Source organism: Lithobates pipiens, unplaced genomic scaffold (genome assembly GCF_037356315.1).
Source record: "Lithobates pipiens isolate NorthernLeopardFrog02 unplaced genomic scaffold, aLitPip1_a1.2 Scaffold_8, whole genome shotgun sequence".
Lineage (NCBI taxonomy): Eukaryota > Metazoa > Chordata > Amphibia > Anura > Ranidae > Lithobates > Lithobates pipiens.
Window position 1 is genome coordinate 73,601,406 of NW_027507903.1, and position 15,416 is coordinate 73,616,821.

Genomic DNA, 15,416 nt, shown 5'->3' on the forward strand with positions numbered 1-15,416 from the left:
CGATTCTGCTTTACCTCTTCGTTTTCTATGAAACTGCACTATATGACACTACTATCATCATCCACATGCTGTCTACACCATCCAACACTCACACAACTTTATTGTCTGTGTATTCTCTGTACAATGCCTAACTATGCAACCTCTATATCTGTACTTTTTTGAAAAATGTCAATAAGGAAGATTGAACAAGTAAACAGGGTGATAAGTTGGGGTTGTGGGGGGGGGGGGGAGTGGTGGTTAACAGCCATTGCTTGCATGTCTCTAGGTGAACCTAAATAGCTGCTTGATGCGTCGGGTCCTCAGTTCTTGTGTCATGACTCTACGCACAGCTCTTTGCTTTGACTCACCTCCCCGGGCTGAAAATACAGACGCAGAGAGAGGGTGTTTATCGATATAGGTTTATCCAGGAACACAGTAATGCGTATACACAAGAAAATTAAACCAGAATGTTTGACATAGCAGTAAAGTAGATTGCAACAGGTACAAGCAACATAGGCTATACAGTGATAATTCCGAAAGGTTGACTTGGCTCACAGTTAAACAGTTTAACACAGCTGTCAACAATAAAACAACCACAGCTGGCAGGGTTGTAACCAATATAACTAACAGTTTGCAATAAATGGAAGCTTAATATTCCACCTTTTACTTGAACTTGCACAGGGTAGACCTAACTAAGGGGGGTATAAGTGTCCACCATAGTAACAGTGGTCAGTAGTACACTTGAGTTCAACTTTCTGCTAACCAGCTCATTGGGGCTCAAAACCTTACAATGGATGCTCAGGGTAGTGTCCCTTTAAGGTTTGTGCATGCAATGGCCAAGTGTTTCTAGCAGGCAAACCTGTCCCCCGCTATCAGCTGCAGTATATAGTTGGTCAGCAGTTGCTCACCAGTCTTGTAAACAAAAGCTTCTCCATTCACCTGCCAGGTAAAGAGGTCTCTCTCACTTTCTGGTGGTGTCCTCTGACCTCCAGGATATCTTCCACCTCATCTCCACTGCTCACAAATAGGAATCGTGTACCCTCCTCCTCCGCTGCTGGATTTTTACTCTGTCTAGGTCCTGGTCTCCTGTGAAAAGAGAACCTTTTTCTTCTCTAAGCCCTCTTTAACCCCTGCCATTTCTCCTCTTTAATGTCCCTCTCCTGGGACTTGTAATCCAAAGTCAGCCTGCAGCAAGTTCCCCTTTCTCTAGCTTGTCAGCAGCTGCCTACAAATAGTAAATGGATGTGGGTGCACTGTTTGCGGCCCCCCCCCCAAAAAAAAAAAGATTCACCACCAGCCGCCACTGGGTTCTGCCCTCCACCTTGGTCTGTACATAAATAGGGGGAAGGCTGGGCTAACGGCCGCCATCAGGAGCACATGGGAAGGGAGAAGGTCTAGTTTAAGTAGAAGATATAGCCAAGAGCAATGCTCAACTACCTCCCTAAGTGGATACACCCGCAAGGTATGTATCTCTACCTGCAAAGGTATGCCTGGGCAGCCCAGGATAATTAGTTAGGGGGAATCTGTGAATGTTATTTATGAGACTAAGATGTGTGCATTAGGAGAGCTCCATTACAGCATTTTAACTGTTCTAAGCCTTGTCTGAAGTTATTCAAAGGGGTGCTTGGTGGTACATGGCATATAAGAACAGGGCCTGTAAAGCATACATGGAGTGGAAGACCATCACGAAAGGGTTAACTCAGTGTTGGAGGTTGGAAGAAGAGAATAATTGCCATGGGTAACCATAGAGTGGTGGGAATGTATAGCAGCCAGTCAACAAAGCATGGTACCTACTACCAGGCATAGGTGACAAGTCCTCAGCGAGGGGGTCGATGTTCTTGCCTCTTCCCTAGTGGTCGGTTTCCCCCAAAAGTTTCTGGGACTGAACCTGTACCTAGCAGCATGTATGGGAGAGCTTAGAGTTATATTAAAGTTCATTTTTTTTAAAATAAAAATAGTAAATAAATATGTCTATACTTACCTGCTCTGTGCAATGGTTTTGCACAGAGCAGCCTCGATCCTCTTCTTTTGGGGGCCACCGCTCTGGGCCTTCCCCCTTCATCAGGGGCTCCCACAAAAAGCCACTTTCCCTGGAGGCACCCATGCAAGTTTGCTCCCGAGTCCCACTGCTGCATCCATTGACACAGACAGTGGGCATTGCCCCCGCCCCCGCTCTCATGTCACAGCTTTTTGATTAACAGCAGCGGTAGCCAATGGCTCCCGCTGCTATCAATCTGTCCAAAGAGAACAGATTAATAGATGCACTCATGCACATTGCTGTATTGGATCGGGCTCAGGCAAGAAAAGGGGGGGTTAATAGCTGAAGCACAGAAGGATTTTCACCTTAATGCATAGAGGAGAAAAACTTGAAGGCTTTACAAGCACTTTAAGGCGTTAAGTAAGTGCATGCATGAGGTCTGCGCTAGTGCGCAGAAAGCACAGGGGGAACATGCAGACCCTAGTGCTAACTACTAAGTCACTTTGCTGTGTGATGTATTGGGTCTCAGAGATATCTACTTATCTGCACCAATTTTCCCAGGTTCAGATGACTTATTGCTATTTCCCTGTGGACAGTTCCCTTTACTATACATGTCTAGTTGATGAAGTGTCTGCATTACAGCATTATTCTAGATGAGAGGATATTCCTGTGGCTTACTATAGAAATGGGCACTGTGGCTGATAACAACAAATCCCAGATCTAGCTAATAAATATCTTTCAGGGAAGGAGGCATTGATCTGTGCTGTAGGCAATATATGTGAAGTGGTGTGATGTGTTCTAGGCAAGGCTGTGCTTCCCTGCTTGCCTCACATGATAATTTGCTGCCTCTGCAGCCAACATGTGCACTCAGGCATAAAGAAAAGCAGATTCTGAATGTAACAGATATGACAGGGATAGTACTCTAGATTGGCAAAACGCAGCTTCGGATTGTTTACACCTCGGCTGAGCTCTTTTTGGTCTCACAGAATGAGATGAGTGCTAGACTGCTAGATAACACAAGCTGGAATGATAGCAGACATATGAAACGCAGATGAACAGCAGTGCCATTTGTAAAATATGGATGTGCACAGCACTGTGTCTGCGTGAACAGTTTGCACTTCAATATCACAATATATTCTAGTTTGGCAGACTACAGTATAAAATTCACCTTTACCAAGAACTATAAATATTACATTGTAAGCTCTTCTGAGCAGGGCCCTCTTAATCATCTTGTATTTAATTTTATTGTAACTGTATTGACTCCTTTTTATATTGTAAAGTGCTGCGTAAACTGTTGGCGCTATATAAATCCTGTATTCTAATAATAATAATAAGGCTTTGATAACTATATGAAGCTACAGGAGCAATAAACAGAACTGTATAGGTCCAGCAACTAAGCGTATTGGCATCTGAAGGCCTGGAACCATCCAAAGCTGTTGCCATCCAGATCTTCATGCCCAACAACCTAAAGAAAAACATATCTAACCACACCAAGAATTGATGAAAATGTAAATATTTCTAGGAATGGTAGATTTATCTTTTAGCTCTGGTTCACACCGATGCGATGTGAGAAACGCACAAGATTCACTGTGTTTTTCCGCATCATACTGCAAAGCAACCACACGGCGTTCATGTGATCTGCTGTGGTTGTCAATGTTAGATTATGACACCTGGAAACAGATCAAAAAACGCAGTGCGATGGCCAGAATCACATCGCATGAGTGTGAACTAGGGTTGCCACTTTTTCTTCAATTCAAAGCCGAACACTTTAGCAGTGCACAGGGATTTTTTTTAATAGTATAAACTATACATATATTTTGCAATTAAATATCATTTCTAATCATATGAAGTTAATCACAAGAGCCCCCCTTTACAGAGTGCACAGAGTTCCCCTTTTACATCAGAGTCCAGAGAGTTCCCCTTTTACATCAGTGTCCGTAGAGTTCCCCTTTTACATCAGAGTCCGCAGAGTTCCCCTTTTACATCAGAGTCCGCAGAGTTCCCCTTTTACATCAGAGTCCGCAGAGTTCCCTTTTTTACATCAGTGTCCGCAGAGTTCCCCTTTTACATCAGAGTCTGCAGAGTTCCCCTTTTACATCTAAATCCACAGAGTTTCCCTTTTACCTCTCACTAAAATCAAAATAAGTACAGCACTAAATACAAAGTATCCCCTGAGGGATATATAGTGCATTCAATAGACGATATATAAATAAACTGCATTATGCAAAATGTGTTCTTATATACAGTAAATAAATAATAGCAGGTAAAAAATAAGGCAAAATTGATCGTTAGTGCTAGCTTTGGGCAGTGTGAAAGAAAGTGTAACAGACGCTCTTGGCTTAGACAACTGCAGCTAGCAACCCTGCTGGGAAGCCATAGTCCAGTCTGAATCATGTGTCCAGGTTTCAAGCACTTTGAAACCCGGATACATGACTCCAAACCAGAACTGTCCGGGAGAATCCTGGACAGGTGGTAACCCTAGTGTGAACACCCACTTAATGCGATTCAGGTGCGGGGCAAAAAAAAAGCACCATGCAGCATTTTGGTGCGGATGCAATGCAATCTGAGCCATACAGAACACATGTCTAAATTCAGACCGCACAGACAGTGCGATTCCTGTGTAATGTTTGCTGCGCACAAGTTTGAACCCAGGCTAAAAGTGGAACTTTACTCAGAAAATGAAGTCCTGATAGATAACTCTAGGCTTGCCCCTTTTGCAGGTATAGATGTGTAAAACATTTTTTATCTTACTGCATTCTATTCATTAAGATAAAAAAACCTTCTGTGTGTAGCAGCCCCCCTCTGCCCCCTAATACTTACCTGAGTCCTATTTCTGTCCAGTGATGTCCACGAGTGCCTTGCCCGTCCGAGACTCTACCTACTAATTGGCTGAGCCACAGCAGCTGTGCCATTGCCTCACCCTGCTGCCAATCAGCCAATCAGGAGAGTGAGGGGCGGGCCAGAATTGGCTCAGGTGCCCCCATAGCAAGCTGCTTGCTGTGGGGGCACTCGACAGGAGGGGTGGGCCAGGATCACAGAAGAGGGACCCAAGAAGAGGAGGATCTGGGCTGCTCTGTGCAAATCCAAGTGAGCAGGCAAGCAGAGGCGGGTCTCTAATTAGGCAAATTAGGCAGTTGCCTAAGGCCTCGCGACCACTTAATTTGCCTAATTGAAGATTCGGCTCTACTGACAACAATGCCACTGTGGTCTTGTCTTGGGGAGGAGGTGGGGCCAGCGCTGTGTTGTCTGGGGGAGGAGAAGGGGAGGTGACTCATTCCAGCACCTGCAGCAAAATAATACAAATAAATATTCCCGCTTCTCCGGAGACGCAGCTCCCCCCCGTCACCACCCTACTGGAATTCTGCGCTGAGCGATCTCCGCACACTTGGAGGAGGCATCCAGCATCTGACTGGTAAGCAGAGGGGAAGAGGAGGATCCTACTGGGGAGGAAGCCTCACCAGGGCTGTATCGAGCCGATAGGAGGGGGAGGTAGGAGAGAAGAGCTGAAGAGGTGTCTGGGCCGCTCCTCTCTGGAGCTGTCACTCAAGGAGGGGAGATCCGGGGCTCTAGTTGCAGGGAGAGGCACAGCGCAGCTACCATTTCACAACCCCTTTCTGCAGTCAGTGACCACCAGCATGAGACAGAACCTGCCAGATCCATGCTCCTCCAGCATCCCTTAGCCACAGCCATTGGCATTTATATCCACCCCTGCCCCATCCCCCCACACCCTTCTTCCTGATTATCAGTGCCACAGTCAGGGCAGCTCAGTCCTGTGCCAGTGTGCCAACCTGTGATTGACAGCCCCTGACCCTTCCCTCCACCCTGCCCTTACCCCCATCTATGCAGGGCTCCACTGCGGGGTCAGGAGGTCCTAGCCCAGTCCAGTGCTGTTCCTCAGCACCGAGATATAGAACACTGACACCAGCAGCAAGATAGAGAGCACTGACACCAGCACCAGGATAGAGAGCACTAACACCAGCACCGGGATAGAGAGCACTAACACCAGCACCGGGATAGAGAGCACTGACACCAGCAGCGAGATAGAGAGCACTTACACCAGTACCGAGCTATAGAACACTGACACCAGCACCGAGATAGAGAGCACTTACACAAGCGCGGAGATATAGAACACTGACACCAGCACCGAGATATAGAACACTGACACCAGCACCGAGATATAGAACACTGACACCAGCATCGAGATAGAGAGCACCGACACCAGCACTGAGATAGAGAGCACCGACACCAGCACCGAGATAGAGAGCACTGACACCAGCACCGAGATAGAGAACACCGACACCAGCACCGAGATAGAGAGCACTGACACCAGCACCGTGATAGAGAGCACTGACACCAGTACCGTGATAGAGAGCACTGACACCAGCACGGAGATAGAGGACACTGACACCAGTGCCGAGATATAGAACACTGACACCAGCACCGAGATATAGAACACTGACACCAGCACCGAGATATAGAACACTGACACCAGCACCGATATAGAGAGCACTGGCACCAGCACCGAGATAGAGAGCACTGGCACCAGCACCGAGATAGAGAGCACTGACACCAGCACCGAGATAGAGAGCACTGACACCAGCACCGAGATAGAGAGCACTGACACCAGCACCGAGATAGAGAACACTGACACCAGCACCGAGATAGAGAACACTGACACCAGCACCGAGATATAGAACACTGACACCAGCACCGGGATAGAGAACACTGACACCAGCACCGGGATACAGAGCACTGACACCAGCATCGGGATAGAGAACACAGACACCAGCACTGAGATATAGAACACTGACACCAGCACCGAGATATAGAACACTGACACCAGCACAGAGACAGAGAACACTGACACCAGCACAGAGATAAAGAAAACTGACACCAGCACAGAGACAGAGAACACTGACACCAGCAGCGAGATAGAGAACATCGATACCAGCACCAAGATATAGAACACTGACACCAGCAGCAAGATAGAGAGCACTGACACCAGCACCGGGATAGAGAACACTGACACCAGCAGCGAGATAGAGAACACTGACACCAGCACCGTGATATAGAGCACTGACACCAGCATCGAGATAGAGAGCACCGACACCAGCATCGAGATAGAGAGCACCGACACCAGCACCAAGATAGAGAACACCGACACCAGCACTGAGATAGAGAGCACCGACACCAGCACCGAGATAGAGAACACTGACAGCAGCACCAAGACAGAGAACACAGACACAAGCAGTGAGATAGAGAGCACCAACACCAGCGTTGAGATAGAGGACACTGATACCAGCACTGAGATAGAAATCACTGACACCAGCACCAAGACAGAGAGCACTGACATCAGCACCGAGACAGAGAGCACTGACACCAGCACAGAGATAGAGAACACTGACACCAGCACCGAGATAGAGAACACTGACACCAGCCCCGAGACAGAGAACACTGACACCAGCACCGAGACAGAGAACACTGACACCAGCACTGAGATAGAGAGCACTGACACCAGCACTTTAAAGCTCTTAATATATGCAATTTATACAGTTAATTTTTATCGCTTGAATTATTTTTCCCATTATGAGCGTGAGTGGGGCCTCATGTCTAAGTTTTGCCTAAGGCCTCACAAAGCCAAGGACTGTCTCTGCAGGTAAGATTGACATCTTTGTTATTTTTAGAGAAAAAAAAAAACAGACTTTACAATCACTTTAAACGCAAGTACCTATGCTATTTAAGATTGAGTATATACACTGTCTCCTATACTGTTTAAGATCCTGTACACTCTATTTTTTGGCACTGTACCAAAAATGTATAGGTCGATCAACTCACATCCAAAAGATTTACTACTGCTCAGGGTCTCTGGGCTTCAGCAAAATGGCAGCCTCCAGCAAAAAAAAATGGAACCATGCTAGAATGCACAGCACACAATAATTTTCATGGAATAAATGTTCCTCGCTAAACAACAGTTTTTTTTTAAAAAACTGAAAGTTTAAAAAAAAATAGAAATTCACAGGACGACGTAAAAATAAAGAAGTGCAATAATTATTAGCAGGGCATTGAAATCATGGGCTGGAAGCTTCTTGGGTGCAGTAATATGGCTTTTCTTTTGTGGAGAAATACATTACATGCCTTTTATCATCATGGAGACAAACAGGAACTGAATAACAAACAAGTACACATTTAGTTACAGACAATACATCCTGTTATATCATAGAATACATTCACTATACACTATAATACCACAGCGCCACCTGCTGCACAGATAGGTATAATGCATACAGTATTGTCAGTTTATTAACAACTTTAGATTACCTGCTGTTGTTCTCTTCCAACAATAATACCTTTCTCTGCTAGAGCTGTTTTTGAATTTTTTTGCACACATGTGTAAAAAATCATTTTAGGTCTAAAGATTAGCTAAAACCCCCAAACATTTTCTGAAAACAGATGCCCTTGGGACTACATTAGTGGTAGTTAAAAAATGTTATGTCGCACAATAGTTGCAAAATAGTTTATCAATGCGCAACTTCTCAGTACAAAATACACTAAAGTTCATTTTAGGGCACACAATATATTATATTTTGGTAAAATATAAAAGATGAGGTTGTGTTGAGTAAATAGAAACCCAACATGTCAAGCTTTAAAATTTAAAAAGTATGCAGATTAACCACTTCCCTACCCACCCATAGTCATATGACGCCCACAGATGGGATCTCCTATCCTGGGTGGGCGTCATATGACGTCCTCCCATTCCCGGCCGCCTAGGGGGCGCACGGCGCCCGCGATGTGCTCCGGGCAACCGCGATTGCCCGGGAACACAGCAGGACCGCGGATCTGTGTATGTAAACACACATATCCACGTCCTGTCAGAGGAGAGGAGACCGATGGTGTGTTCCCAGTACAGAGGAACACAGATCGGTCTCCTCCCCTTGTGAGTCCCCTCCCCCCACAGTTAGAATCACTCCCATAGGGAACATATTAAATCCTGCAGCGCCCCCTCTGCCAGTCACATTTACACAATAATCAGTGCAATTTTATAGAACCGATCACTGTGTAAATGTGAATGGTCCCAAAAATGTGTCAAAAGTGTCCGTCACAATGTCGCAGTCACGAAAAAAATCACAGATCGCCGCCATTACTAGTAAAAAAAATAAAAATAAAAATGTCTTAAATATATCCCCTATTTTGTAGATGCTATAACTTTTGCGCAAACCAATCTATATACGCTTATTGCGATTTTTTTTAACCAAAAATATGTAGAAGAATACGTATTGGCCTAAACTGAGGGAAAATGTTATTATTATTTTTTTTAATTGGATATTTATTATAGCAAAAAGTAAAAAATATTGTGTTTTTTTCAAAATTGTCGCTCTTCTTTTGTTTATAGCACAAAAAATAAAAACCGCAGAGGTGATCAAATACCACCAAAAGAACGCTCTGTTTGTGGGAAAAAAATTACGTAAATTTTGTTTGGGTGCCACGTCATGCAACCGCGCAATTGTCAGTTAAAACGACACTGTGCCGAATCGCAAAAAGTGCTCTGGTAAGGAAGGGGGTAAAATCGTCCGGGGCTGAAGTGGTTAATGCTCAATATTTTTTTTGGGGGGGCGCAATATTGGGAAGGTTCGACCTGGGCTCTAGATGACTTTGTCCCAGCACTGGCGGAGTGTACACATGCTGTACAACCCCTGCTGCCACAGATGTATGACATGCGTTGCAATAAATCCTCTTTTCCAATAGATGGTGGTCCTCTTCTAGGTTGAATGATGACTAGAATCATTCAACCCTCTTCCTTAGAGCCCAGCAGGACACCTAATCCAACTGACCATCGCTCACCTGTGATGTCACCAGACAGATCAGAAGCTCCTTGGAAAAAGATATCTATATCTAACACACTTCCTGTCCTAGAATGACAAAGCAGCTCCTGCATACAGTACAGCAAGTAAGTGTTGTCACCCTAGGACAGAAAGTGTGTTGCTGGTGAAAATGAAGGTAATAAAAAAGCCTCCAGAAAAGACAACAAATGCAACCACCATAACTAAGTATTGATAAGCTTCAATGTATTACATTTTTGTTGTTGGGTTTAAATATACTTTGTAGAGCTTTAGGGGTGTCATAGCTCTTATTTTGCCATTGTGTTGCAGGCTGCTGAGTCATGTGGATCAAATGCATTCAATCTTCTGATATCCAGCTTTTTATCATAGGTAAGCGATTCTTTCTCTATAATTTCATATGATACAGGATGAGAATAGAAACATTTCTTCTCTTTATGGAGAAAATAGAATAAGGGGTCTTTGTTAAGTGAGGCCCGCAGCGAAAAATAAAATAAAAAAAGCGAAGGGCAGGCATGACAGAGTGAACAGGTGAACAGGGCAAGTAAAGCAATGAGAGGGCTTACCTGATTGGGGGGGTAGCCTGGGTAGAGGAGGGGCTATGTGCATTTAAGGAAAGGTGGTCTAGCCCTGGAGTCCAGAGGATCTCACAGTGCAGTTAACAACTTGGATCCCCTGCAGGTGCTGGATGAGATGGCAGACGTGGACAGGCTGCTTTCCCAGCTGAAGGCGGAAGCAGCGTCCAGGGGAGCGGAGTGGCTGCAGGAGCAGCTCTCATCTGTCCTGGGAGATCGAGCCTCCGAGTCAGGGACAGGGGAGCAGGAGTCCTCACGGGCTCGGAGGTCTCGGCGTTTCTCTCAGGACTCCTCTCCCAGAGCTTGGCGCCACATCAGGACTCCTGTGCAGGCCCATTCAGGACCACATGCAAAGCGGTTGGCTGTGCTCGCGGGTAGAGCTCCTGGAAGGAATCCCCTTCATTGGCGGAACTCGACAGGTGGGGCTTCCAGGGGTTTCTGTGTCTTTCCCCAGCCTGCCTGGCATCAGGAGCTGGAACAGGTGGTCTCCTCCCCCAGTGACGAGTCAGCGGCGGCAGAGCCTCGTGGGGGAAATTGTGCTCCTACGGCCGATGCGCCCTCTACATCCAAGGTTGGCAGCTCTCGCGGGACCAGCCAGCAACAGGTGGTGTCGGAACAGCGGTGGAGCGGCGCTGGGAGACCATCGGTGAGTGCCCAGGGCCCTGGGCAATCCGGTAAAGCAACCCCAAAATTGGTTGGCAGATCCAGGGTGAGGAGTTATCCGTGGTCGGATTTCCCATCACTTTCTGCCCCTTCTAGTGCGGGCCGCGGGCACGCCACATCCAGGACAGATGGGGGTTGCAGCGGTTCCTTTTGGGTTTGAAGTAGCTGGTCCAGAGATTTGAACCAGGAATGAGCACACAAACCACACCGTCTTCAGCATGGATCCCACCAGTGGGTGGGTCAGTGGCGATGGGGCTGGCTTCAGTGTCCGTTGTTGACCCCGTGGAAATCGTTACACTGGGCCAGTCGGTGGGGATGGACAATTTGGTGTCGAGGGACAAGGCTGAGTTGTCTGGGGAGGCCATTACCAAACAGGATTCAGTCAGGCTGGCCGACTCTGCAAAATGTGAGGTTTACGTTTGTTTTGAGGAGCCTCTGGGTGCGCACCTGAAGCCAGAAGTCTGCAAAAATGTTCCTTGTAGTGGGATCTGTCAGGGCTAGGCTCAACCCTTCCTTCTCAGAGCAGGCCACTTAGTTATCGGTTAATTGCCAGCTACAATCTTTTCGATGATGGTATCTTGTTCGTTAGTCCTGCTGGTTACTTAAGCTGTTCAGTTTAGTTCCTCTCTGTCTTCTCCTTGGTCAAAACACCCAGAAACTCTCTCCTGTGTACCTATTGAAGACTTTCTTGGCTGTGGTCCCTTCTGGTTCATGATCCTGCTTGCTGTTCCACTACGCTGATTCTCCGGTTTCCTGATTTCCTGGCCTGTCTTGAAATACGCTGATCTCTGGCTCCCTAACGTCCTGGCTTGTGTGACTATCCATTCCGGTTACAGAACTCTGGCTATGATTTGACTATGTTGCTCTGCTTACCTTTTATTATTATTATTATTAAACAAGTGTGTTTTTTTAACTGCACTTCTGTCTCGTTCTGATTCATGGTTTCTGACAGTAGACGAAGGCCATGAATTCAGAAGATTCAGTCAATCCACTTGTTGGTAATATTTTTTCCAGGTTGGATGAGCAGGATCACCATATGAATCAGTTTGCCTAATGCCCCGTACACATGATCAGACTATCCGGTGGACTTGGTCCGGAAAAGTCCAGTCGTGTGTGTGCAGGTCCGCTCGTTCGGAAAGTCCGGCGGACCTCCGCTGCAAAGTCAGGCGGTTTGTCCGCCGGATAGTCCGATCGTGTGTACCCTGCTTTAGAGTTACAGTCGCTCCTGAATCGCACGGCTCACCTGGAATCTTCCACTGTGGCTGCTCCGGTACCACCTGTGTTGCAGGCCGTCCCTACTGCTGCTCCAGTCTCTTTTCAGGCACCCGTCTCGAGTATTACCTCTATAAGAGGTATGTCTGGTTCCGCTCCGCTTCCCCAGCAATTTGGGGGTGATCCAGTCCAATGCAGAGGGTTTCTCAGTGAGTTCGAGATATACTTCGAGTTGCTGCCCCAGGCGTTTCCCATGGACAGAAGCAAAGTAGGTTTTGTGATATCTTTGCTTTCTGAGAGAGCCTTGGCCTGGGAAAAACCCTGTATGGGAGACATAAAAACCTGTTGTCCTGAGTTACCCAGAGTTTGTGGCTTCCTTTAAAAGGGTATTTGATGTTCCCGCACGCTCCGCTTCTGCTGCCAAGTGCCTCTTGTCCATCAAACAGAGTACGAGTTATGCCAATGAATTCCGTACGCTTGCAGCAGAGGTTGCGTGGAACAATGAGGCCGCCGTAGCTGCTTTTTCTCATGGTCACTCGGATACTATCAAAGATGAGATAGCAGCCTGAGATATACTTACTGAGCTGGAGAAGTTGATCACATTTGCCATCCTCATATAACTCCAGACTCTCTTTTAAGGAGCGCTTGCGGAAACCTCTTGTACATTTGTCTTTGAGCTTTGCAGTCCCACCTTTGCTTCCCTCACCTCCCATTCCTCTTGTTACTGAGTCGGTCAGTGAAGATGAACCCATGCACTTGGGCTTCACACATCTTTCTGTGGATGAGAGAACTTTTAGGAGGAGGGAGAGATTGTGCCCTTATTGTGGCCAGGCAGGTCACTTTTTGAAGTCTTGTCCGAACCTTGAGGTCCTGTAGCAGACAGACCTTAGGTGGCGTTGTTTCATCCCCAGTTATCCAGAAGAATAAGCCTCTGGTCCCAGTTATCCTTTCTTGGTCTGACTCATTCGTCAAGATACAGGTTCTAATGGACTCTGGGGCTGCAGGCCTGTCCATTGATGCTGCCTTTGTATCTAAGCACTCCATTCCACCGCAGCTTCATGCCACTCCACTTGCCATTGAGGTCCTTGACGGGAGGCCTTTACAGCCTGCCCCTGTGACTCGTGAGACGGTTCCATTGCCATAGTGGCTCTTCACCATGAGATAATCCAAATCCAAGTTATTTCCTCACCTAAATTTCCGCTGGTTATTGGTTATCCTTGGTTACAGAGGCACAACCCCTCTTTTGATTGGCTTTGTGCTGAGGTTCTCTCCCGGTTGCCACAATGCAGTAAAATATGTTTCCAGAATATGGTCCTATGCACCTCTTTACTCTCCTCCCTGCCGGAGGAGTACTGCAATTTTAGCGATGTCTTTGACAAGGGTCAAGCCGGTAGTTTGCCTCCACACTAGTCATATGATTGCGCAATTGACCTTCAACCTGGTGCCATACGCTCTCGTTGCCGGGTTTACCCTTTTGTCGATCTCAGAGGATAAGGCCATGGAGGAGTATGTTGCAGACGCAATTTCTGGAGGATTCATCCGCAAGTCCTTGTCTCCTGCTGGTTTCTTCTTTGTGAAGAAGAAGAGTGGTGAACTGAGACCTTTGTATCGATTATATGGGTCTCAGTCATTTCACGATTAAGAATGCTTATCCAATTACGTTGATTATGGAGTTATTTGACCGCCTCAAGGGAGCAGCGGTTTTCACAAAGCTGGATTTGAGAGGAGCATACAATCTCGTGAGGATCAAGGAGGGCGACGAATAGAAAACTGCGTTTAATACCAGAACAGGCCTTTATGAGTACCTTGTAATGTCATTTGGCCTTTGCAATGCTCTGGCAGTTTTCAAGGAATTTATCAACGATGTCCTCTGAGATTTGTTGCAGCTATGTGTGGTGGTTTATCTCAACGATATCCTCATTTTTTCCACGTCCCTAGAGATCCACCACACAGATGTCTGTCGTGTGCTGTAAATTGGAGAAGTACAAGTTCCATCGTGAACAGGTTAAATTCCTGGGTTATGTCATTTCCACTGCCGGTTTTTCGATGAACCCAGAGAAACTTTCAGCAGTCCTACAGTAGCCCCGACCCATGGGTACACATCCTCTGCAATGTTTTCTTGGCTTTGCCAATTATTATTGAAAGTTTATTTGTAACTTCTCATCTCTGGTCAAGCCCTTGACTATGATGACCAGAAAGGACGGAAACCCACAGAGTTGATCTCTGGAGTCCATTAAGGCTTTTGAGAGTCTCAAGGCTGCCTTTGTTTCTGCTCCTGTGTTGGCACATCCTGATCCTACATTACCCTTTATCCTTGAGGTTGCTGCTTCTGAGACTGGAGTTGGCACCCTTCTGTCTCAATGTCCTACCTCTGAGAGCACTATGCATCCTTGTGGCTACTTTTCCAAGAAATTGTCACCTGTGGAATGCAACTACGAGATTGGGGACAGAGAGTTGTTAGCGATCATTTTAGCCCTTAAAGAATGGAGGCATCTTCTTGAAGGCACCACTGTGCCGGTTCTCATTCTTACTGAGCATAAGAATCTCACATTCTTGTCTGAGGCTAGGTGCCTCTCTCCCAGAAGGACACAATGAGCTCTTTTCTTGTGAAGTTTCAATTACATTGTCTCATTCTTACCCGGTACCAAGAATATAAGGGCTGACGCTTTTTTGCGACAATTTTCCTCTACTTCCAAGATGGAATCGGTTCCTGTTCCTGTGATTCCTCCTGATCGTATTCTGGCTACGGTTCACACCAGTCTCACTTCTCCTTTGGGTGACAGAATTCTTGCCGCTCAGGTCCATGCTCCTTCTGAGAAACCTTGTGACCACTGCCGTGCTCCAGACCTACCAATCTCCCAAGGCTGCTGGTCACCCTGGGAAGAATCAACTCTTTTGGGCATTTTCCAACAATTCTGGTGGCCTAGTCTATGTGCTGATGTAGCCGCCTTTGTAGCTGCTTGTTCTGTGTGTGCTCAGAATAAGACACCACAACACCTTCTAGTGGGCCTCCTACAACCCATACCCAGTGGAGAGAGGCATTGGGCCTACCTGACCATGGATTTTATTGTGGAGTTACCCAACTCTCAGGGCAACACGGTTATCCTTATGGTGGTTGATTGGTCCTTGAAGATGTCTCATTGTATTCCCCTTAAGAAGTTGCCCACATCTAAG